Source organism: Erythrolamprus reginae, chromosome 6, assembly GCF_031021105.1.
Source record: "Erythrolamprus reginae isolate rEryReg1 chromosome 6, rEryReg1.hap1, whole genome shotgun sequence".
In the NCBI taxonomy this organism is placed as follows: Eukaryota; Metazoa; Chordata; class Lepidosauria; order Squamata; family Dipsadidae; genus Erythrolamprus; species Erythrolamprus reginae.
Window position 1 is genome coordinate 13,474,976 of NC_091955.1, and position 26,576 is coordinate 13,501,551.

The window sequence follows — 26,576 nt, forward strand, 5'->3', positions numbered from 1 at the left end:
AATAATAATTATTATTAATAATAAATAATAATAATAATAAATAATTAATGATAATAATAATAATAATAATAATAAAAATAATAATAATTTATTAGATTTATATGCCACCCCTCTCCGAAGACTCATTCATCTGGCTAGCATCCTTAGTCTGGTCAGTTTCAGCACATTATTTTATCCCCTGGTTATGGGCTTAAAAACAACAACAACATCCAGAGGTAGTTTATACTTGTCTTCTTTCAAACACGGACAAACATTTCTTGTGTAACTTAATTTAGAATTCTGGCCCATTGGGCTTGAGTAGATGTATGTGAATATATGAATCTCTTCAAAACATTTGTTTTTGTAAGTGAATCCAAGAGCTTATCCTTTGGCCAATCCATCACTTGTAACAGGGATGAAGCAAATAGACTGAATTATTACAAACCATTCTTGTTTACCAAGATGGTAAGATGCATCTCTGGAAATGATGGTGCAAATTTTGTACAATAAATTGTCTTGGAAACTGTTCAGATAGGACGGGCAGGGAAAGTTTTATTCCTACTACAGTGGTACCTCTACCAAAGAACGCCTCTACTTACGAACTTTTCTAGATAAGAACCGGGTGTTCAAGATTTTTTTTGCCTCTTCTCAACAACCATTTTCTACTTACAAACCCGAGCCTCCAAAAATGTAACCAGAAAAGACTAGGAATCTAGGAATCTCCTGAGAGGAAACAGGGCTGAAAAAGGTGGGGAGAAGCCTCCGTGGGGCCTCTTTAGGAATCTCCTGGGAGGAAACAGGGTCAGAAAAGGCAGGGAGAAGTCTCCGTGGGGCCTCTCTAGGAATCTCCTGAGAGGAAACAGGGCTGGAAAAGGCAAGGAGAGGCCTCCGTGGGGCCTCTCTAGGAATCTCCTGGGAGGAAACAGGCCCGGAAAAGGCAGGGAGAAGCCTCCGTCGGGCCTCTCTAGGAATCTCCTGGGAGGAAACAGGTCTGGAAAAGGCAGGGAGAAGCCTTCGTGGGGCCTCTCTAGAAATCTCCTGAGAGGAAACAGGGCTGGAAAAGGCAGGGAGAAGCCTCTGTGTGGCTTCTCTAGGAATCTCCTGGGAGGAAACAGGGCCAGAAAAGGCGGGGAGAAGCCTCTGTGGAGCCTCTCTAGGAATGTCTTGGGAGGGGAGAATGGCCAGAAAAGGCAGGGAGAAGCCTCTGTGGGGCCTCTTTAGGAATCTCCTAGGAGGAAACAGGGTCTCCACCCTCCCTGTGGTTTCCCCAATCACACACATTATTTGCTTTTACATTGATTCCTATGGTAAAAATTGCTTCTTCTTACAAACTTTTCTACTTAAGAGCCTGGTCACGGAACGAATTAAGTTCTTAAGTAGAGGTACCACTGTAATTAAAATGAAAAAGCAAGAAGTTCTCCCTGGTAAAGACATCCCTGGCCTCTCTATAATGACCCATCAATCCACAGCTATGAAGTGTCAGATGGACGGCACTTTGCATAAGCTCTTCAGGAAAGCTTGAGGCCCCACTAAAATGGGCTTATTGATAGTCCTGTCAGAATGAAAAATGACTTCTTGATAAAGGAATAAAAGAGCTCAAATGCTTCAGTATTTCAGGGAGAGAGGAAAATGAAATGACATTAAGAGCAGCCACTAAGGCTAAAAATAAATGTTATGAAAAGTTGTTCAGGAAATTCTGCAACAACGTTTTCCCCGGGTCCTTTGGGGATGGCATGGAGCAGGGGTAGGGAACGTTGGCTCTTCTATGACTTGTGGACTTCAACTCCCAGAATTCCTGAGCCAATCATGCTAGCTCAGGAATTCTGGGAGTTGAAGTCCACAAGTCACAGAAGAGCCAACGTTCCCTACCCCTGGGAGGGTTGGCAATTGTTCCTGAGGACTCGGCCACCAATGTGGAGGGTATAAAAAAATTTATTTTCACCCCCATAAAATAAAACAATAAATAGTTATAAACACAACAACAATGCTTACAATCAATCATATACAAATTTTTCTTTTCTTATTACTCACTCAGTGGAGGCTCCTATCTCTCCTCATCTACGATTTTCTATTAATTTTATAGAACATTATCAATTCTTAAAAATCTAAATAAAATCGGCCACCAATGTTATGTAGATCAGTGTTTTTCAACCAGTGTGCCGTGAGACATGGTCAGTTGTGCCATGAAGAAGGAAGCTCAGGTTCCGGTCTTGCAACTTTTTGCAGAGAGAGAGAGAGTGAGTGTGTGAGTGTGTGTGAGAGAGAGATGGAGAAAGAAAAAGAAAGCAAGCAAGAGAGAAAGAGTGTGTGTGAGAGAGAGAAAGCAAGAGAGAGAAAGAAAAGAGAGAAAGAGAGAGAAAGCAAGTGTCAGAGAGAAAGAAAGAGAGGGAAAGAAAGCAAGAGAGAAAGAAAGCAAGAGACAGAGAGAGAGAGAGAGAAAAGGAGAGGAAGGGAGAGAGAGAAATGAGCAAAAACGGGAGGAAAAAAAGAGAAATGAGAAAATGATTGAGACAGAGAATGAGAGGAAAGAGAGAGAAACAAAAGAGAGAGAAGTGACTCTTGATTTAAAGCATATGATAAAAAGCACCCAAAGAATAAGAGAGAAACCTCCCCGCCCTCACCTATTTTTGGAAATGGTTCAAGAGTGCGTATACACACACACACACACACAGGGGGGGAGGAGACAGGGATGGAAAAAGAGAGGAGAGTGTCTTAGGGTGTCATTTTGGTTGGTCGTGTGCCCCAGGATTTTAAAATGTAAAATATGTGCCGTGGCTCAAAAAAGGTTGAAAATCACTGACGTAGATGATGAGGATCCTCTTATTGGTGGTAGAATGGTTAGGTGTTACTTACTGTGAATTTTAATGTGATACCTACAAGGAGAAATTTAAGCCATTCAAGCACAAGCTTCTCATTGCAGAAATATCTAAGCCAGTGATGGTGAACCTATGGCATGGGTGCCACAGGTGGCATATGGAGCCATATCTGCTGGCACGTGAGCTGTTGCTCTAGCTCAGCTCCAACATGCATGTGTGTGCCAGCCAGCTGATTTTTGGCTCGCACAGAGGCTCTAGGAAGGAGTTTTCGGCTTCCAGAGGGCCTCTGGGGGGGGGGGATGACGGAGGCCATTTTTACCCTCCCTCAGTTCCAGGGAAGCCTTTGGAGCCTGGGGAGGGTGAAACATGAGCCCACTGGGCCCACCACAATTCACTTGCATGATGATGATCGTTCAAGCCACCTGGTCACATGACCAGAAAGCACTCCTACCCAGTCACATGACCATCAAGCCGCACCCACAAAATAAGCCACACACACAGCGTGGCAGTAAAAGTTTTGGCTGCCCATTACTACATGTACTTGAATATTGCAGCTAATATGGTGAATGAAATGACCTTTGTAAAATAGTTAGTGAGTTGCAGCGAATGTGATCCAAGGGGAAGGATGGGTTATTTTTTTTTTAATAGTAGGCAGCAAGTGAGAATAGTTATTTTGATAATTATACAGCTTAAACTACAACTTGCTCTTCAGGAATGTGTGAGAATTTAGCTTAAAAGCCTATTACTAATTTTCACAGCATGAAACTTCAAGCCTTTGTCCACATTAGTAACGGGGAGCTATAATTCTCTCTCCCTGCGAATTCAGCGCCCAAAATGTGACTTCATTTATTTTTCTGTAGGAGGAAGATCTGCTACAAGTATTGTTAACCACCAATGCTTGCCACTATAGTCATGCTGTCTTAAATCCTGTAACATGGATTGAATAAGGAAGTTGAAAGGTGTTGTGGTTAGCTCTGGCCCAGCTCCTGCCCCAAGGACTGTGGATGTGGGGGAGACATCCACATGCTGCAGGCCTGTTTTGCCCCCGGCGGAATCTGCTGATGAAGGCTCCTCTGACCAAGAAGACATGAGTGACAGGGAGGAGGAGAGTGTGGCAGACAGCTCAGAAGGAGATCAATTATCTAGCTCCTCCTTGGATTCAGAACAACAGTTAATGATACAGCCACGCATGCGGAGAGCGATGCATAGGCAACAACAACTGAGAGATTATTATCAAAGAAAATGAGGCCACCTGTGGTTGGGTGGGGCTGTGGTGATTAGTGAGGCTGCTATAAATAGCAGCCTGTGGGTTTGGCCATTGTGGAGGAGTATCTGATCGTTGTGTTTCGTGACTGCTTTACTGACTTGGACCTTTTGTGTGCTGATTTCCCCCCGCTTTGAAACTAAACCAGAGCAAAGTGTGTTTCACTTTGTGAAAGAAGAAGGACTGTGAATTGCCTCACAGCTGCAAGCTAAGTATCACAGAACTGATAAGGGACTTGTACCAATTACCAGTTTGTTTGGAGACGAGGGCTCTTTGCTATCCCAAAAGAGGGCTTGGTTTAAGTGAATTTTCATTATAAAGAACATTGTTTTGAATTTTCAAACGTGTGTGTGTCTGAAATTTGTACCTGTGAATTTTTGGGAGGAGTCTACCAGAGAGCCCGACAGAACAAAAGGTTTATAAAGGAGGGGTTTTAAAAGTTTAGATGGTCGTCGATCCATGCAATCAAAATCGGACTCCTTTTTACATGCATCACATATGTGGTACTTCCAAACAAGGGTGAGGTTCCAATCATACATGTTGTGACAGTGTTTCTCAATTATTTTCTGTTACATCCAACCCCCCCCAGGAAGAAGTAAACATTTTACGCTCCCCATCTGCCACCTTCTCTTTGGGGCTTGGAGCAGCCTGCAAGTATTGAGTAGTGCTGTATTGCCTTTGTACAAATGGATGGTGAGACCACACTTGGAGTACTGTTCTGGTCAGCACACCTCAAGAAGGATATAATGGAACTGGGAAAGGTGCAAAAAAGGGCAACAAGAATGATCAAGGAAATGGAGCATCTCCCTTATGAAACCAGGTTGCAACGCCTTAGTCTCTTCAGCCTTGAAAGACGGCTTTTAAGGGGTGGCTTGATCGAAGTGTATAAAATCATGTTTCAAGGTAGATACATTTCTGATTATCTCCCTGGATTTTAAATAACATATCAAGACATAAGAAGTTCTGCTGTATTATTTTTTTTTAAAATATTTTTTATTATTTTCAAAAGAAAACAAACAAAGACATACAACATTGAACATTTAAGGAGCTACCATTGCTCCGCTTATCTTAGAAGTCTAACTAATACAAAATATAAAAAACTCTAACTATTATCAGATCTAAGCAGAGAAACCACACTTGAAGATTACATTATCGTTAAGTTTAGTTATAAATTTTTAAAATTAAAATTATTAATTAAAATTATTAATTAAGTTTCTTTATGAGTTTTTTTAAAGAAAGATCATGAAAAATAATATATATATATATATATATATATATATATATATATATATATATATATATATATATATATATGTAGATTGTTCTGAGTTCGGGTTTTGCCCTGTGTAATGTTTTGCATGTCTATGCGACGTTTCGGCGAAATCACATTCACCATCATCAGGCTGAAGTTCCAGCCTGAACTTCAGCCTGATGATGGTGAATGTGATTTCGCCGAAACGTCGCATAGACATGCAAAACATTACACAGGGCAAAACCCGAACTCAGAACAATCTACATACATATACCCGTGAAAATTTACGAAAACAAATATATATCAAAAAGCAATAAACAAATTATTAGTAATACAGGAAGGAGATAATATAAACACTTCTAAGTTAGTTATAATATAAACTATGTAGTGCTATCTTATGATTTTAAAATAGTCATTTATTCTTATATATTTAATTTTTTATACTGTTTTTAACATTCCACCAATCATATACTTTATCCCAAATTTTATAAAATTCTGTTTCAGTTTGATTGTTCAAACGTTTAGTCATCATATCTAGTTCTGCACACTCTATAATTTTTTTAAGCACCTCAGTATCTTTCGGTATCGTCTTTTCTTTCCATTTCTGCGCGAATGTTATTCGTGCCACTGTCAATATATGTATTATTAAATAGTAAATTTCTTTTTTATACTTTATGTTTGAAATACCCAATAGAAAAAATTCAGGAGAATTTCTGCTGTATTAAAGGCACTGGGGAATCCGGTAAAGAAGTATCTCTGAAACCGAGACCAAGGGGTCATGGGTTTTCTAGTAATCTCTAATTGCTCCATCTCTTGTAGTACTGCGAAGTAGACTCCCACTCGGGAACAGGCAATTTCAGAGTTCAAGTTTAAGTAAAGTTCAAGCTTAAGTGCCTTAATTAAGGAAACGAGATGTGCATTTTGTCGATTGCATCAAACTTGGGGAATGGGAGGATTTAAAGTTGGGTCAATAAACTAGGGCAAATCGTATTTCATGCTCTCAGTATAATAATAATAACCAAATTAGAATTGCACTCCCAGCATTGTTCTTACAAAAGGGCTGTTGTCAAAGTTGTTTATTTAATAGATGCATATTCTCCCCCGCTCCCCTCATTATGAAGCTTATATATACATCAGCAAAAAACATGTGATACACACACACACACACACACACACACACACATATGTTCTACAGGCGTATTTCAACCGCCCGTAATTACAGGGTAATTAGTCCAGGAAGACACACACCACACGATAAAAGGAAAACCCAAAAGTTTTTATAAACAGAAAAACAGAAACATTTTTAAATGTCAAAGGGATTTTCTGGTGCACACAAGGCACAGGTTAAATGCAATCCAATTGCTCACCCAATAACTGGGAAATTGAGTCCAATTCTAAAGTCCAGAGGGTCCACACACAATCTTGAACAGCACAAAAACCACGATCTTGACGAAACAATGAATCAGATAAACTGCCATGAGGCTAAAACACCAGGTTGCACTTTTATCTGTAGCACTAATTACAGCAGCCCCTCCCAACCACAGGTGGCCTCATTTTTTCTTGTAATAATCCTTCAGTTGTTGTCTCCTATGCCTCACTCATGCGTGGATGTGTCATTAATTCTTGTTCAGAATCCAAGGATGATACAGATGGTTGATCTCCTCCTGGGCTGTCTGTCAAATTCCCCTCTTCCCTGTCACTCACGCTTCCTTGGTCAGAGGAGGCTTCGTCGGCAGATTCCATCGGGATCAAAACAGGCCTGCGGCATGTGGATGTTTCCCCCACCTCCACCTCCACATTCCTTGGGGCAGGAGCTGGGCCAGAGCTAACCACAACAATATATATACAGGGGACATTTCAAAATGCAGTTTTACAACAATACATCCTCCTGGTTTGGACTGGTTTGGCTGCACTAGTAGCGACTCACTGGTGACATCATGATGACATCACTGAACCAGATTGATCAGTGCTGGTCTGTGGGTGACACCATCTTTTTAATTTTTTAATTTTTTTTAATTTTTAATCTTTTTTCCTGCACATGCGCAGAAGCTGAGTCTGCCTGCCTGTTTGTCTGTCTGTCTGCCTGTCTGCCTGCTTAAGACCTTCCACCTACAAAAATGGTGGAAGGTCTTGGTCTGAGGACTTGGGGCTGCTTATAACATATAACGGAACAATATAAAACATCCTAAATCCAATTAATTTAAATTTATAATGTAAAAAACCCAGAATACAATAAAAAGACAGTCATTCCCACTCGGTCAACTTACTCTCAACACATTCATCAGCCAGGAGGCTAGAGTTTAGTGGCCCCAAGCCTGACGGCATAGATAACTCTTAAGACTATTGTGGAAGGTGAGGAGGGTGGAGGCAGTATGAAGCTCTGGGGAGGGAGGTGATTCCAGAGAGCTGGGGCCACCACAGAGAAGACTCTTCCCCTAAGCCCCACCAAACAACATTGTCTAGTTGCATATACTCCTGGTCAGTTGGAGGATGCCTAAGAGTTTGATGACTCTGATACAGATAGTGTTTATGAATTAGTGGCAGGTCCTGGGTTACATGTGTCAGAAAAGGTGGGAGGCCAGCCACAGGACGTTGCTATGAGTCCAGACTCCAGTGAAGAAGAGACAGATACTAGATGGTTAAATACGAATTTCAGAAGGGTACAAAGGCGCAGGGAACAAGTGTTAAGGAAGAGATATTAAGGGGAGGAATGGGTTATTTACTGAAGTGATTTATTCATCACGTCTGAGTGTCAGTGGGGAAGAAGAGCGGAGTTTTCAATGTTGTAAATCCATCATGGGCGTGTGCCAGTATGGCTACGAAGTAAGTTAGTTCATTCTCTGCTATTTAACAGCTGTTCTTAGTGCTTTGAACTACGCTGCATAGACATAAATCTTAAGACAAGGGAGGAGGCCTGGAGGAATGCTTTGGTGTGCTTTAATCGTTAAGATAAGAGAGGAAGGAATGTGACTGCCTGTAATGCATTTTGAATACGGAGGAGAGGAGAAATAAAGATGGAGTTTTTGTTTATGGGATCCTGCATTCACTAAGCGTTATTTCCAATTTAACCTAAGTTCTAACCAGAATCCAGAACAAGGGGTAGGCAAAGTTGGCTCTTCTATGACTTGTGGACTTCAACTCCCAGACTTCCTGAGCCTATCATGCTATCATGTCATAAAAGAGCCAACTTTGCCTACCTCTGGTCTAGTTGATGGGACCTGGAGAAGGCCGACTCTGTGGAGTCTGACTGGTCGCTGGGACTCATGTGGCAGATGGTGTCCCATAGGTATTCCGGCCTGATGCCATGTAGGGCTTTATAGGTCATAACCAATACTTTGAATTGTGTCTGGAAACCAATTGGCAGCCAGTGCCGTCTGCGGAGTGTTTATTTATTTTATTTATTTATTTATTTTGTCCAATACATAATACACATTGAAGAGAAAGATATGTAATAATATAAGTAAAGAAAAGAATAGAAGATAAGATAAGATATAAAAGTATAGGGGAACATATTTGAAAGGAAGAAAAGATAAATGAGATAAGGAGAGACAATTGGACAGGGGACGGAAGGCACACTGGTGCACTTATGCACACCCCTTACTGACCTCTAAGGAACCTGGAGAGGTCAATCATGGATAGTCTAAGGGAAAAATGTTTGGGGGTAGGGGTTGACACTACTGAGTCAGGTAATGAGTTCCACACTTCAACAACTCGGTTGCTGAAGTCATATTTTTTACAGTCAAGTTTGGAGCGGTTAATATTAAGTTTGAATCTGTTGCGTGCTCTTGTGTTGTTGCGATTGAAGCTGAAATAGTAATTGACAGGTAGAACGTTGCAGCATATGATTTATTTATTTATTTATTATTTAGATTTGTATGCCGCCCCTCTCCGAGGACTCTTGTGGGCAATACGTAGATCATGTTTTAGGTGACGTAGTTCTAAGCTTTCTAGACCTAGGATTGATAGTCTGCTTTCGTAGGGCATTCTCTTTCGAGTGGAGGAGTGAAGGGCTCTTCTGGCGAAGTATCTTTGGACATTTTCAAGGGTATTGATGTCCGAGATGTGGTATGGGTTCCAGACAGATGAACTGTATTCAAGGATGGGTCTGGCAAACGTTTTGTAGGCTCTGGCGACTAGCGTGAGATTGCCAGAGCAGAAGTTGTGTAGGATCAGGTTAACAACTCTAGAAGCCTTTTTGGCGATATTGTTGCAGTGGAGAGATCTATGCATGTCTGGGCAGGCGCATGACTGCTCGCGCGGCTGCCTTCTGCGCAATTTGCAGTTTCAGAACGCTCTTAGAAGGTAGCCCCATGTAGAGTGCATTGCAGTAGTCAAACCTCTGTTGGTCGTGCTGTTCCTGGGCCATTTCCACTGGCCGATGGCACCCCCCCTCGTGGGTAGAGGAGCCCATGACTGGCCATCAGGCCCCGAGGCAGAAAAGTATTTGAACACATGATGTATGAAGGTTTAATTGCGGGTTACAAGGAAACCTTTCATTGTGACATTCTTAGATGAATGCAAGAATACTGCAACCTTTATCTAAGGGATAATTATTCAAGGATCTTTCTTTAAAGAATACATCATAAGACGGGGCTTTGAAGTTTGCACGGTGGAAAGAACCAGAAGGAACTAAAGATTATAATTAAAAGAGAACACTTAAAACATAGATGTCTATGGAGATTCTCAGTCATCCAGGTCATGGTTGTCCCAAAGGTGCTTTTTCAAGAGGCAGCTGGACTTCCCCCCTTTTCTTTCTTTCTGTTTTTTTCTCCTCCAAGAATCTTCTTTAGGCCTTTAAGGAAAAAACCCCCAGAAAGTTACCTTGACACAGTTGAAAATCAACTTAAAAATCAATTTTTGGACAGGAATATCCTCAAAGAAAGGTAAAGAAATAAATTCAAGAGGGCCACTTTCCTCTTGTGATGCTGCAGTCACTCCTGCTCTTGAATATTACAATTATATTTCTACATGTTTTTTCTAAAAACAGTGATACCTTGTATTACAAACTTAATTGATTCCGGGAGGAGGTTCGTAAGGTGAAAAGTTCCTAAGATGAAACAATGTTTCCCATAGGAATCAATGGAAAACCGATTAATGCGTGCAAGCCCAAAATTTACCACTTTTTCAAGCCAAAGCACCCATTTTTGCGCTGGTGGGATACAGAAGTCCGGAGGTGGGGTTTTGAGGACTTCCGCGTTTTTGCGATGGTGCGATTTTGCTGAGGTTTCCCTCGTTGGGAAACCCCACCTCCGGATTACGTTGCCATCGGAGCACCCGTTTTTGCGATCCTGGGATTCTCCTCCTGGGATTTCCCTACAGCATCACAAAAACGTGGAAGTCCAGAGGTGGGGTTTCCCATGGAGGGGAGCTTCAGGGGAATCCCACCAGCGCAAAAATGGGCACTTTGGCTTGAAAAAGGGGTAAATTTTGGCCTTGCACGCATTAATCGGTTTTCCATTGATTCCTATGGGAAACATTGTCAGGAGGTGGGGTTTCCCATGGAGGGGAGCCTCAGGGGAATCCCAGGATCGCAAAAACGGGCGCTCCGATGGCAACGGAAGTCCGGAGGTGGGGCATCCCAGTGGCGGCGGCGGGTTCATAAGGCGAAAAAAGTTTGTAAGAAGAGGCAAAAAAATTTCGAACCCCGGGTTCATATCTCGAATAGTTCGTATGGCAAGGGGTTCATATGACAAGGAACCACTGTATTTGTGACTTAACATGACATTTAATCTCTTACCTGTGGCTATGTTTTGCTTTTTTGGCAAGGCATCTGTGTCCATTCTAAAACCAAAGTACATTTGTTTTGTGTTCTGTCTGGGTCACTCCGGAAGCCAATACCAACCCAAAAAGAGAAGCCAGACACACTGATAAAAGGCAAAGACAGTTTATAAAATTCAAGAAAAAACACAGGTAACAGAAAATGTCCTTACAAACAGGAAAATGCTGTATCTTCAGATATATTCACGAAGGCAAAAGTCCATGCAGCAATACAGAATTCTTGCTGCCAATACGAGGCTGTAGATAGCAGACCTACACCTCCCACAGGTCTTCCAAACTGCTGGGCCACAAGCCAGGAACAGAGACGCTGAGAACAAAGCAGGACACCGTAACTCCAATTGATAACACTCCACATGGCTTCAAGGGCTTGCCTGCCTTTTAAACCCTGCTAAGAAGGACCACACCCAAGCCCAGCTGTTCCTAATTCAGTGCTGATAATACTTCTTTAATTGCTCCTTTCTTTGATCTGAACGTCTCTGTCGCATGTCAATGACGGCTTGTGCGTCATCACCTAATGACTCCAAGCTACTGGCTGGGGAGAGGCCCCCCCCCCCCCGGGGCTCTCATGCTGTTCTCCTTCATCCCATTTCTGACTTTCCTCTCCCCCGTCCGACTGTTCAGCCCCCTTCTCTTCGCTGTCCTCCTCCTCCAGGCATGGAGCCAGCAGAGACACAGCTGGTCCCTGAGCAGCCTCAGGCTGAATCACAACAGTTTTGGAACTGAATTGAGAGAATTAAGATACCCCAGAGACTAAACTTTCCAACCCCATTTTCTTTCACCACTGATATTTTACTCCAGGATAAAAATGTGAAAATAATTGACAGCATATGTAAAATTTTCTTCTTCTTGCTTCTTCTCATTTTATCTAAGTTGGCACAGAAGGATTTTTTAAAAACGAGAAAATTGGCACAGGGCATTATATCCCTTGCCATGTGAATAGCTCACCTTTTCGAAGCCAGATTTTGCTTATAGAATTCCTTCATTTCTTTTGTATTTTATCAATAGCTGTTTTGATGTTCTGATGGAAAAACATTGAAACACCTGTTTCCCTTCTTCTCGGGAGAAAATGTGTTTATCTTTTGCTATAAATTATGATAACAAACTGGCGAACGTGTGCCTGAATATTTGTTCATAAAAAGTGTGATCCAAAAACCCCCAAATATCATGACATTTAATATTGAAATTAATGCCTTTTTTTAATTAAATGGGTATTTGCATATAATAATAGACACATTACATGCAAATACCCATTTAATTAAAAATTTTGAAAAGATAAGCAATACACAGAGAGAAGACAGCTTTTTAATCAGTCTATATCAGCCATTGAGCTGATGTATGGATTTTAAAGCTCAGAGACTACAAAGTCCATTGTTCAGTGCTCCTGTGAGTTAAGATAATGTGTGTTATTTGAACAAATCTTAATTTGCCTGCTGGAGTTTTTTTTAAAAAAGATCTGTTGGAAGTTTCGCCCTTTTGTTACTTCCTGTACATTTTGCAATACATTGATAGTAAACCAACGAATGAAACAAGCAGCGATACAACTTAAGAAATTTCCTTTTCAAAATGGAAATGTTTGTGCTTGTATACAAATAACTATTGCTTTTATTAAGATGATTACATTATAAGTATGATGCATTAAAGAGGGGGCGCCACAGTTAGGGACAAAAAAGTCAAGATGGCGGTTACATTAAGAAAAATGGATATAGCTTTGATTACACTGTCGTGGCACCGTCTTCACTTTTTTTGAACCCATTTCATGGATAAGCCTGCATGTGAGTGGGGTAGGTGTGTAGCTCACCTTCAGAAGTTGTGGGAGCTTTTTTTTTTGTATAATTTACATAAGACATTGATTGGCATAACCTGTAGACCAGTGTTTCCCAACCTTGGCAACTTGAAGATATTTGGACTTCAACTCCCAGAATTCCCCAGCCAGCGAATGCTGGCTGGGGAATTCTGGGAGTTGAAGTCCAGATATCTTCAAGTTGCCAAGGTTGGGGAACATTGCTGTACACCACTCAACAAACCCTATGAACAAACTCCCAAAATATCGACCAATTAGACTAGAACATACTCATTAGATAAGCATTACTTATATTTATTAAAACTAATTCATACTACACTACGAGCAAATAAAAGCGAAGGGAAACTTATTCCGACTACACATTTAAATCAGAGGTCATATATTACATTTTATCCTTAGACTGTCCACGGTTGACCTCTCCAGATTCCTAAGAGGTCAGTAAGGGGCGTGCATAAGTGCACTAGAGTGCCTTCCGACCCCTGTCCTATTGTCTCTCCTATATCCCATATATCTTTTCTTCTATTCCTATATGTTTCTGCCAATCAGTTTCCGGTCTCAATTCAAAGTGTTGGTTATGACCTATAAAGCCCTACATGGCATCGGACCAGAATACCTCCGGGACCGCTTTCTGCTGCACGAATCCCAGCGACCGGTTAGGTCCCACAGAGTTGGCCTTCTCCAGGTCCCGTCGACTAAACAATGCTATCTGGCGGGCCCCAGGGAAAGAGCCTTCTCTGTGGCGTCCCCAGCCCTCTGGAATCAATTCCCCCCAGAGATCAGGACTGCCCCTACCCTCCTTGCCTTTCATAAACTTTTGAAAACCCACCTATATCACCAGGCATGGGGAAATTAGCATACCCCTTAGCTATTGAGGCTAATGTATGGCTTGCTTGAGTTGTATGATTGCTTTTTTATAAGGGTTATTAAAATTGCTTTTAAATATTGAATTTGTATACTTTGTATTGTTTTGTTGTGAGCTGCTCCGAGTCCGTGGAGAGGGGCGACATACAAATCTAATTTATTTATTTATTTATTAGATTTGTATGCCGCCCTTCTCCGTAGAATCATAGATTAATATATTATTATCATTATCATTATTATTATCCCATCGATTTATTTTATCCTATATTCTCTCTTCTATTCTTTCTCTAATTCTATTTCCTTGAAGGTGTCCTCTATTACCTTCATTGTGTATTATTGTGTATTGCTTTGTTGTGAGCCTCTCCGAGTCCATGGAGAGGGGCGGCATACAAATCTAATATATCATTATCATTATCATTATCATTATCATTATCATTATCATTATCATTATCATTATCATTATCATTATCATTATCATTATCATTATCATTAAACCTTTTTGATTTATTTTATCCTATATTCTCTCTTCTATTCTTTCTCTAATTCTATTTCCTCGAAGGTGTCCTCTATGACCTTCATTGTGTATTATTGTGTATTGGACAAAATAAATAAATGAAAATAAATGAATAAAGGAATGAACGAATGAACGAATGAACGAATGAACGAATGAACGAATGAACGAATAAACAAATCAACAAATCAACAAACAAACAAACAAACAAACAAATAGCTGGCACCCTCTCCTTCTCCCCCTCTCCTTTCTATCACCCCTTTCTTTCTTTCTCTATTATGACTATTCACTATATCTTTTTTTATTTCTTTCCCCTTCTTTCTTTTCTTTTGTCTCTCTTTTAACGTGATACATATGATTGTGATATCAAGCCTGATATGTACTTTTGTTATGTCTTGTTTTTGTTGTGTTTTTAAAAGTATACATTTAATAAAGATTATTTTAAAAATAAAAATTAAATAAGAAAAAGAAGTTGTGGGAGCATCATCAGTGGAAGTTTTCAAGAAGTCACTGGGCTGCCATCTGTCCGAAATGGTGTAGGCCAGTGATGGCAAAGCTATGGCATGGGTACCACAGGTGGCATGTGTAGCCTTATCTGCTGTCACGCAAGCCATTGCCCTAGCTCAGTTCCAGTACACATGTGTGTGCTGGCCAGCTGATTTTCAGTTCCCGCAGAGGCTCTGGGAGGCCATTTTCGGCTTCCGGAGGCCCTGTGGGAGAATGGGGGAAGGTGTTTTTGCCCTTCCCAGGCTCTGGAACCTGGGGAGGATGAAAACCGGGCCTACCGGGCCCACTAAAAGTTGGGAAACAGGCTGGTTCTGGCCTACAGAAGGCCTCTGGGAGGGCAGGGGAGGCAATTTTCGTCCTCCCCAGGCATTGGATTATGGGTGTGGGCACTCACACAGGCACAATGCTGTGTGTGCACAAGTTTCTGGCACCTGGGGAAAAAAAGGTTTGCCATCACTGGACTAGATGACCTACAACAGGGGTCTCCAAACTTGGGAACTTTAAGACTTGTTGACTTCAACTCCCAGAATTCTCCAGCCAACTATGCTGGCTGGAGAATTCTGGGAGTTGAAGTCCACAAGTCTTAAAGTTCCCAAGTTTGGGAATCTCTGACCTACAAGGTCCCTTCCAATTCTGTTAATCTGTTAAACGTGGTGGTCATGAACACATGCAAAACCACTACTTCTGTTTTATGAAGCTCAAACTGCCCAAGGAGCTGCTGATTCAGTTCTACAGAGGAATCATTGAGTCTGTCATCTGCACCTCTATAACTGTCTGGTTTGGTGCTGCAACCCAACAGGACCGACACAGACTTCAGAGGACAATCAGAACTGCAGAAAAAACAATTGCTGCCAATCTGCCTTCCATTGAGGACCTGTATACTGCACGAGTCAAAAAGAGGGCGGGTAAAATATTTACTGACCCCTCGCATCCTGGACACAAATTGTTTCAACTCCTACCCTCAAAACGTCGCTACAGAGTACTGCACACCAAGACAACTAGACACAAGAACAGTTTTTTCCCGAACGCCATCACTCTACTAAACAAATAATTCCCTCAAAACTGTCAGACTTTCTACTAAATCTGCACTTCTATTCTACTAGTTTTTCTCATCATTCCTATCACCCATTTCCTCCCATGTTGACTGTATGACTGTAACTTGTTGCTTATATCCTAAGATTTTTATTAATATTGCTTCTTCATTGCTTATTTGACCCCTATGACAATCATTAAGTGTTGTATCACATGATTCTTGACAAATGTATATTTTATTTTATGTACGTTGAGAGCATATGCACCAAGACAAATTCCTTGTGCGTCCAATCACACTTGGCCAATAAAAATTCTATTCTATTCTATATGCAGGAGTGCAGTGAAAATTTTACAAAAAAATTTACTACTACATTGTATGCGTGGCTTATTGTGGGGGTGTGGCTTGATGGTTATGTGACCAGGTAGGAGTGGCTTGACAATCATGTGGCTCAAAGGTCATGTGACTGGGTGGGAGGGGCTTGCCGACCAAGATAAGTTTTCAAATAGGTGCTTGGGCTCTTTTTCAGTCACAAAAAGGACAAGTGATAGACAGCATTATTTGTTGAGGAGAATAGTAACATTTTAAGGTTTTGTACTGAACCCATAAGGTTCAGTATGATAACAGATTAGCCAAGTAACTCAATTTTCTTTAATTGCTATAAAAGGTCAGTTCTAGATAATGATTAAAATGATTTAAGCGTTTATGGGTAAAAACATACTATTTAATTACTTCCTATTTGAAAAGTAATTAAGGATAATAATAATAACAACAACAACGACAATAATAATAATAATAATAATAATTTATTAGATTTGTATGCCACCCTTCTCCGAGGACTTGGAGCATCTCACAATAAGCAATACATAATGTACAAATCCAATAATTTAAAAACAATTTTAAAAACCCCATTATTAAAAACAGTCATACAATCCAGACAAACCATACATAAAACGGAACAGCTAGGGGTATATCGTACTAAAGTACTAGAGAAGGAAGGACAATACAAAAAACCTATTTATTCAATAAATAGTGCATAAACCTATTACCCCCACTGGGCCATTTTCACCCTGGTGGAGCTCGAGAAAAACTTCAGGAGCCTCAGGAAGGCAGAAAATGGGCCTCCCAGAGGTTCTGGACAGCTGGAAATGGGACCATTTTCAGCTTCCAGAGAGCCTCTGGAGGCCAGGTAGGGCAAAAATGCCCCCCCCTCAATGGTGCAGGAGGTTGACTAGGCCACACCCACCATGGCCATTCCCACCCAGCTGAGAACCCGTTGCTAAAAAAATTTGAAGTCCACTCCTACACGTTTAGCTTGCTACTCATGCCCTCATCACCTCGAGGTTCGACTACTGTAATGCTCTCTACATGGGGCTACCTTTGAAAAGTGTTCGGAAACTTCAGATCGTGCCGAATGCAGCTACGAGAGCAGTCATGGGCTTACCTAGGTATCCCATGTTTCGCCATCACTCCGCAGTCTGCATTGGCTGCCGATCAATTTCTGGTCACAATTCAAAGTGTTGGTTATGACCTTTAAAGCTCTTCATGGCACTGGACCAGAATATCTCCGAGACCGCCTTCTGCCGCACGAATCCCAGTGACCGATTAGGTCCCACAGAGTGGGCCTTCTCTGGGTCCCGTCAACTAAACAATGTCGGTTGGCGGGCCCCAGGGGAAGAGCCTTCTCTGTGGCGGCCCCGACTCTCTGGAACCAACTCCCCCCAGAGATTAGAACTGCCCCTACTCTCCCTGCCTTCCGTAAACTCCTTAAAACCCACCTTTGCCGTCAGGCATGGGGGAACTGAAACACCTCCCCCGGGCATGTTCAATTTATGCATGGTATGTTTGTGTGTGTGTTTGTTAATAAATGGGGTTCTTTTTAAATCTTTTAAAATATTTTAAATTTATTTGGATTTGTTATGATTGCTGTATCTTGCTGTGAGCCGCCCCGAGTCTGCGGAGAGGGGCGGCATACAAATCTAAATAATAAATAAATAAATAAATATTCCTGCACAAAGTGCTTTTCCCTATTCAAGAGAAACAGCTAAGCTCAACGGTTAAGAAAATGCTTGTTTCGCTCTAACGCAGCTTTTGAGTAGGCTGAAGAAAATTCTCGCAATCTGGGGGATAAGAGCAGAGATGGAGGGAAGCCAGCACAACCTACTATTTAGTTTCCTTTTAGTCTCCATTATATTTTGTTTTGTGGCAATGGGATTCAAGTTCAAGGTTAACGCTTTCTCAAGGAGCTCCCTACTCCTCCCCTCCTGGCGCCTTGGAAAGAAGGAAAAGCAGCGAAGTAGACAAAGGCAGGATAAGCACAGTAAGATCTTTTAATCGCATGAAAATAGTATTGCAGCAGTTGAAAATAATATTACGGTAGTGGAAAGTACTACTCTGAATCTTGCAACTGATACTTAGAAAGGATGCGCTCACTCACTTGGTTCCATTTTTGAATTTCTTTTTAAAACATTTCTCTTTAGATGGTTTATTTGTTTGTTTGTTTGTTTGTTTATTTATTTATATTTTATTGAATTTATTGAATTTATATTGCCGCCTTTTCGCACATTGGCAACTGAAGGCAGCTTTCAGAATATAAAACCACACTTAAAACCAAACCAATAAAAAAGAATAAAATTAACATAACATAACGCAACACAACACTACACTACACTACACAACAATATAATATAATATAATATAATATAATATATATATAATGAGTCACCTCAAGAAGGGCGGCATAGAAATCTAATAATATAATATAATATAATATAATATAATATAATATAATATAATATAATATAATATAGTATAGTACAGTGATCCCCCGAGTTTCGCGATCTCGATCATTGCGAACGCTATATCGCGATTTTTCCACCCGATGACGTCACTCCCTTCCTTTCTCATCTTTCTTTCTCTCTCTCTTTCTCTATCTTGCTTCTTCCTCTCTCACACTCTCTTCCTCCCTCTCTCATCTCTTTCTTTCCTTCTCTCTCTTTCTCTATCTCTCCCCCTCTTGCTCTCGGCAGCGCGGCAGCAGCGAGGAGCCGAAGATGGGGTTTCCCCGTTGCCTGGGCAACGGGGAAACCCCATCTTCGGCTCCTCGCTGCTGCCGTGCTGCAAGCGAGCGGCAAGCGAGCGGCAAGCGAGCAGCCGGGCGGGCGGGCGAACGGGCAAGCGGCAAGCGATCTTGGGGTTTCCCCTTTGCCTGGGCAACGGGGAAACCCCATCTTCGGCTCCTCGCTGCTGCCGCGCTGCGGAGCAGATCAGCTGTTGGGCGGCCGAAGGAACCTTCCCTGGGTCTTCCCCGGGTCTTCCCCGCCGCCCACACGCAAACTCCACCATCTGCGCATGTGCGGCCATGGAAAAAGGGGCGCGCATGCGCAGATGGTGTTTTTACTTCCGCACCACTACATCCCGAAATATCGATTATCGCGAAGGGTCTTGGAACGGAACCCTTGCGATAATCGGGGGATCACTGTATAGTATAGTATAATATAGTGTAGTGTAGTGTAGTATAGTATAATATAATATAATATAATATAATATAATATAATATAATATAATATAATATAATATAATATAATATAATATAATATAATATAATATAATATAATATAATATAATATAATATAATATAATATAATATAATATAATATAATATAATATAATATAATATAATATAATATAATATAGTATAGTATAGTATAGTATAATATAATATAATATAATATAATATAATATAATATAATATAATATAATATAATATAATATATAATGGGCGGCATAGAAATCTAATAAATAAATAGTATAGTATAGTATAGTATAGTATAGTATAGTATAGTATAGTATAGTATAGTATAGTATAGTATAGTATAGTACAGTAACATAAATTTTGGGGTCAGTTGTGATTGTAAGTTGAAGGTTATAAAACTCCTATTTTTACTACTGCTCTTTTAATTTTAAAGTTACATTTATTGTTATATTTTAAAAAATGTTTTATAATATATTTTAAAATCAGGTTGTAAGTAACCCATAGTAGCATGACTGCAATATAATACACTGCTCAAAAAAAATAAAGGGAACACTTAACCAACACAATATAACTCCAAGTAAATCAAACTTCTTTGAAATCAAACTTTCCACTTAGGAAGCAACGCTGATTGACAATCAATTTCACCTGCTGTTTTGCACATTCAACTTTGTACAGAATGAAGTATTCAATGAGAATGTCATTCATTTAGACCTAGGATGTGTTATTTGAGTGTTCCCTTTATTTTTTTAAGCAGTATATTTAATCAATCAGTCAGTCAATCAATCAATCAATCAATCAATCAATCAATCAATCAATCAATCAGGTTTAACTATATTTGGGACATCTGGATAAAGGGCAGATCCTACAGGTTTCACTGATGAAAAATGAGACATATTTGTCAACCTTTTATTCTCACAGTAAAGTTGGAGTTTTGGTAAACTTCTCTGCCGCAGTCCATCTCGTTTGTTTCAAGACAGAAATGGTTGTTTGTTCTCTTGCCTGAATACATGCTAAAAAAAGACAATTTTCTGACATTTTGCCTTGTAGCTGGAAATACACAGCAGCCTCCACTGTGCCCTGAGAGTTGTCTTTCTGTTCTAGCTCAGCTCCCTGCAGACTTAACAGCCCCAAGCCAGCAGAATTCTCGAGAATTATACTACATTTTGCAGCCTGTATCAAGGGAATTAAAACCTCTAAAGACAAGAGTGTCCAAATAAAGGATGAGTTACCGCACGGGGAATATGAATACTGAAGAGATTCTCAGCAGTGAATTTATGGTAGGTTTCTTTCCTCCCAGCTTTTAAAATTACCTACATGCTACTAAAACTGCCCTGTTTGTCTCTTGGAAGCAGAGGTGGACTGCTATCAATGCGGTCGGTGTGTTACTTTGGTAGTGGCCCACCGATTGTGCTATTTGCACGCAAGAGCTCTGGTGCTTTGTTTGCTGCTCTGTGTGTAGCGCCATCTTTTTCCCCCTAATTTTCGGTTATTTTTTTTGCTTTTTGAGCATGCGCAGAAGGAAAATGGTCCCTATTCAAACCTCGCAATGCACACACAACACACTAGTAGGAAGGTAATAGGAATCCGGACCAGAATATCTTCGAGACTGCCTTCTGCCGCATGAATCCCAGTGGCCGGTTAGGTCCCACAGAGTTGGCCTTCTCCGGCTCCTGTCGACTAAACAATGTTGGCTGGCGGGACCCAGGGGAAGAGCCTTCTCTGTGGCGGCCCTGACCCTCTGGAACCAGCTCCCCCCAGAGATTAGGACTGCTCCCACCCTCCTTGCCTTTCGTAAACTTCTTAAAACCCACCTCTGCCGTCAGGCATGGGGGAGCTGAGACATCTCCCCTTGCCTATGTAGTTTTATGTATGGTATGTTTGTCTGTATGCTTTTTATAAAATGGGGTTTTTTCTAGCTTTTTAATGTAAATTGTTATTTTAGACTTCAATATTAGATTTGTTATGGTATATTGTTTTATCATTGCTGTGAGCCGCCCCGAATCTATGGAGAGGGGCGGCATACAAATAAATGAATGAATGAATGAAGGAAGGAAGGAACGAACCAACCAACCAACCAACCAACCAACCAACCAACCAACCAACCAACCAACCAACCAACCAACCAACCAACCAACCAACCAACCATCCGATCAATCAATCTCTGGCTGGTAGCCTTCAATTAATTGAAATGGTCCATCAAGGGGCAACATTTTTCGAAGCAAGGCACTTCAAATGATCTTACTTAAAAAATGTGCATGAAATCCAGGACCTGGAATTTCGAATTTTCAAAACTTTTTGTTGGCCACAAAGTCAAAAGGATGTTGAGTGCAGAGTGCAGAGAAGAGCAACACATGATTAGGGGACTGGAGGCGAAAACATATTAAGAACGGTTGCAGGAATTGTGTATATATCTAGTTTAATGAAAAGGAGGACCAGGGGAGACATGATAGCAGTGTTTCAATATCTCAGGGGTTGCCACAAAAAAGAGGGAGTCAAACTATTCTCCAAAGCACCTGAGGGTAGAACAAGAAGAGAGCCTCGGTGGTGCAGTGGTTAGAGTGCAGTACTCCAAGCTACTTCTGCTGATCACCGTCTGCCAGCAGTTTGGCAGATCGAATCCCACCAGGCTCCAGGTTGACTCAGCCTTCCATCCTTCCAAGGTCGGTAAAATGAGGACCCATATTGTTGGGGGCCAGGAGAGCCACGCTGCGCCAAAGCAGTCTGGGCTGCGAAGCCCTCACTCTGCCCACAGCTGCGATGAAAAGGCATCGTGTGGCAATAACAGTTCTCTTGAACGATGATCGTTCAAGCCACTCCCACCTGATCACATGGCCGGCAAGCCACTCCTACCCAGTCACCTGACCATCAAGCCACCCCCACAAAATAAGCCACACCCACAGTGTGGCAGTAAAAAATTTGGCGGCCCATTACTGCTACAGGGCCCATCAGAAGTTGGGAAGCAGGCCATTTTCGGCCTCCAGAAGGGTGAGGGAAAGTGTTTTTGCTCTTCCCAGGCATTGAATTATGGGTGTGGGCACTCGGACTTGTGCGATAGCACGCACACATGCTTTTTCGGCACCTGAGGGGAAAAAGGTTCGCCATTTCTGCACTACAGTATTACAGCCATGAATGTTCTGGAGCCTCATAATATTGTCAGGACTTTTGAGGTGGCCCCTTTGTCAATCTGGGTTTTTCATGCTTTCTTTTCTCTTCTTTTCAAAAAGGTGACAGCGATTTTTATGACCGAATAGCTTTTGGAAGCTATTCAGAGGCATTGAACAATAATTACAGTCAGGCCACTCGCCCGCTGAGGTGGAAGAGAGCGAAATAGAGGTTTGTTCGTATTCTTTACACTAAACGGTATTATTTCACATGTGAACACCTGCCTGAAAGGAGCAGCAGGGGTCCTGCTCAAGAAAAAAAGGAAAATAGCTCCTTTTTTTTTTCTGTTGCAGAAAAGCAAGATTTTGGCAAAGATTCTGTCTTCTTTCTTTGAACTGAAACCACAACAACACAAGAGCACACAACAGATTTAAACTTAATATTAACCGCTCCAAACTTGACTGTAAAAAATACGACATCAGTAACCGAGTTGTCGAAGCATGGAAATCATTTATTTATTTATTGATTGATTGATTGATTGATTTGATTTGTATGCCACCCCTCTCTGGAGACTCCTTGAAAATGTCCAAAGATACTTCACCAGAAGAGCCCTTCACTCCTCCACTCAAAATAGAATACCCTACGAGACTAGACTTTCAATCCTGGGCCTAGAAAGTTTAGAACTAAGACGAGATCTAAGTATTGCCCACAAGATCATATGCTGCAACGTCCTGCCTGTCGGCGACTACTTCAGCTTAAACCACAACAACACAAGAGCACAGAACAGATTTAAACTTAATATTAACCGCTCCAAACTTGACTGTAAAAAATATGACTTCAGTAACCGAGTTGTTGAAGCGTGGAACTCATTACCAGACTCCATAGTGTCATCCCCAAACCCCCAACAATTTACCCTTAGATTATCCACGGTTGACCTATCCAGATTCCTCAGAGGTCAGTAAGGGGCGAGTACAAGTGCACTAGAGTGCCTTCCGTCCCCTGTCCTATTGCTCTCCTATATCTCCTATTCCTTTCTTCTATTCCTATATCTCTTCTTTTGTTCTTTCATTGATATGTTCTATTCCTATATCTTCTTTTCTATTCTTTCATAGATATTGTTCTGTCGGGCTCTCTGGTAGAATCCTCCCAAAAATTCACAGGTACAAATTTCAGATACACACACGTTTGAAAATTCAAAACAATGTTCTTTATAATGAAAATTCACTTAAACTAAGCCCTCTTTTGGTATAGCAAAGAGCACTCATCTCCAAACAAACTGGTAATTTATACAAGTCCCTTATCGGTCCTGTGATACTTAGCTTGCAGCTGTGAAGCAATTCGAAGTCCTTCTTTCACAAAGTGAAACACACTTTGCTCTAGTTTAGGTTCAAAGCAGGGAAAAATCAGCACACAAAAAGTCAAAGTCAGGAAAGCAGTCATGAAACATAACGATCAGATAAACTTCCACAATGGCCAAACCCACAGGCTGCTCTTTATAGCAGCCTCACTAATTACCACAGCCCCACCCAACCACAGGTGGCCTCATTTTCTTTGATAATAATCTCTCAGTTGTTGCTGCCTATGCATCGCTCTCCACATGCGTGGCTGTATCATTAACTCTTGTTCTGAATCCAAGGAGGAGCTAGATAATTGATCTCCTTCTGAGCTGTCTGCCACACTCTCCTCCTCCCTGTCACTCATGTCTTCTTGGTCAGAGGAGCCTTCATCAGCAGATTCCACCGGGGGCAAAACAGGCCTGCAGCATGTGGATGACTCCCCCACATCCACAGTCCTTGAGGCAGGAGCTGGGCCAGAGCTAACCACAACAGATATATTTTACTATTTTACTATGAGGCTTGAACTTTCAACTGGGTGGAGAAACCCAGGGGACTTCAAGATTCGGGTTTCACCCAGATGTGCCAACATGGCTCTGTTAATAAATTGGAACTTTGAGGAATATTTCCCCTCGGACCCTGATTTAATTTTGGATGTCTTTGTCCGATGTTGTGATATTCTGTTCCAGCTTCCTTTTTTTTAATAGAGCAGTTTATTATGAAATTTATTACTTTGCAAAGAACTCTTTTTAAAAACATCTCCCCCAAAACTCTGAACTCTATTTTTCCAGAATATTTTTCTTCTCCGCTCGTAATTATATTTTTCTCCTCATCACGTTCTTGCTGTGATAATTCCTACTAACTGAAGTTTGCTGTACAATCTTCAAGGGCACCCCTATGTATAAAACTGTGTGGTGATATGATGAGGAAGGTTCTATATATGGATTACTTTAGCAAGGTCTTTCTGTCCTAAACAGAGTTTCTTGCTGGGGTTACAGTTAGCTGGAAAAGTTTTATCTATCATAAAAAAAAACCATTTGTGCCTTTAATTAATTGTGTTTTGGTATATGTTGTAAGCCGCCCTGAGTTTTCGGAGAGGGGTGGCATATAAATGAAAGAAAGAAAGAAAAAAAGAAAAAAAGAAAGAAAGAAAGAAAGGAAAAAAGAAAGGAAAAAAGAATAAAAAGAAAGAAAGAAAGAAGGATGGATGGATGGAAGGAAGGAAGGAAAGAAAAAAGAAAGAAGAAAGGAAGGAAAGAAAGAAAGAAAGAAAAAAGAAAGAAAGGAGGAAGGAAGGAAGGAAAGAAAGAAAGAAAAAAGAAAGAAAGAAGGAAGGAAGGAAGGAAGGAAGGAAGGGAAAAAAGAAAGAAAGAAAGTCCAACAAATTTGCCAAACTGCAACTCTGATCCTCCTGAAAGTAGCTAAATATCTCTGACGCAAAACCCTCTAAATGGCAGCGCTTTCCCTTGTCCAGACTGACCTTCAGTTTGTCGGAGGGCATTCAAGCCATTACCTCAGTGATTGCTCTAATTAAGGGTTTTTTGAGAGGCCATTACCCGAGTGTTGTCAAACCTGATTAGTCTGCACTATACATTAACTAAAATTTCTTGTGGCTTATGGCAGGCATGTCCGGGATGGGGGTAGGGATTGAGAGGTCTTATGGTGAACAGTTGATTTTTCAACCGACTTCCGGATTCCTTTTAAAACTCCCTTATTATGGAATATTATAAAAGTTAATGGACAGAGGTATGTGGGTGGAGCTCCAAATCTTGCTACTGGTACTGCGTTCCTGACCGTACCCGTAGGAGCCCATCACGGTGACCAGGACAGTAGATCGAAGCTCTGGGTGGACGGGTCTGCCTCTAGAGCAGTTGGCTTGCTAAAGCTCAACCATGTGCACAACACACACACACAATTGTCCCTGCAAAAGTCATTCTTCCAGATGTCATGTGCCATATAATGACCTCAAACACTGGGGCCTTATCATATCCTTCTATTTACACACCTGGTTTATATTTGCCTGGTGTTATGCGTGAAATAACCCATGGCTGCACTTCATAACAACCACCACCGCAACAAATAAGTAGAGAAGTACATAGCTCTTTGTACTTTCTATGCCTACAATGGGATTTTAACTTCAGCCCTTCATGGCATGGGACCAGAATACCTTCGAAACCGCCTTCTACCGCACGAATCCCAGCGGACGATAAGGTCCCACAGAGTTGATCTTCTCCGGGTCCCGTCGACCAAACAATGTCATTTGGCGAGCCCCAGGGAAAGAGCCTTCTCTGTGGCGGCCCCGGCCCTCTGGAATCAACTCCCCCCAGAGATTAGAACGGTCCCCACCCTCCTTGTCTTTCGCAAGTTACTCAAGACCCAACCTATATCGCAAGGCATGGGGGAGTTAGGATATTCCTTCCCCTAGGCCATTACAAGTTATGTATGGTATGTTTGTGTGTATGTTTGGTTTTTATAATAAGGGTTTTTAGTTGTTTTATTAAATTGGATTGTTACATATTGTTTTTTATCATTGTCGTTAGCCACCCCGAGTCTGCGGAGAGGGGCGGCATACAAATCCAATAAATAAAATAAATAAACCTTGTGCACAACACACACACACAATTGTCCCTGCAAAAGTCATTCTTCCAGCTGTCATGTGCCATATAATGTCCTCGAACACTGGGACCTTATCATATCCTTCTATTTACACACCTGGTTTATATTTGCCTGGTGTTATGCATGAAATAACCCATGGCTGCACTTCATAACAACCACCACCGCAACAAATAAGTAGAGAAGTACATAG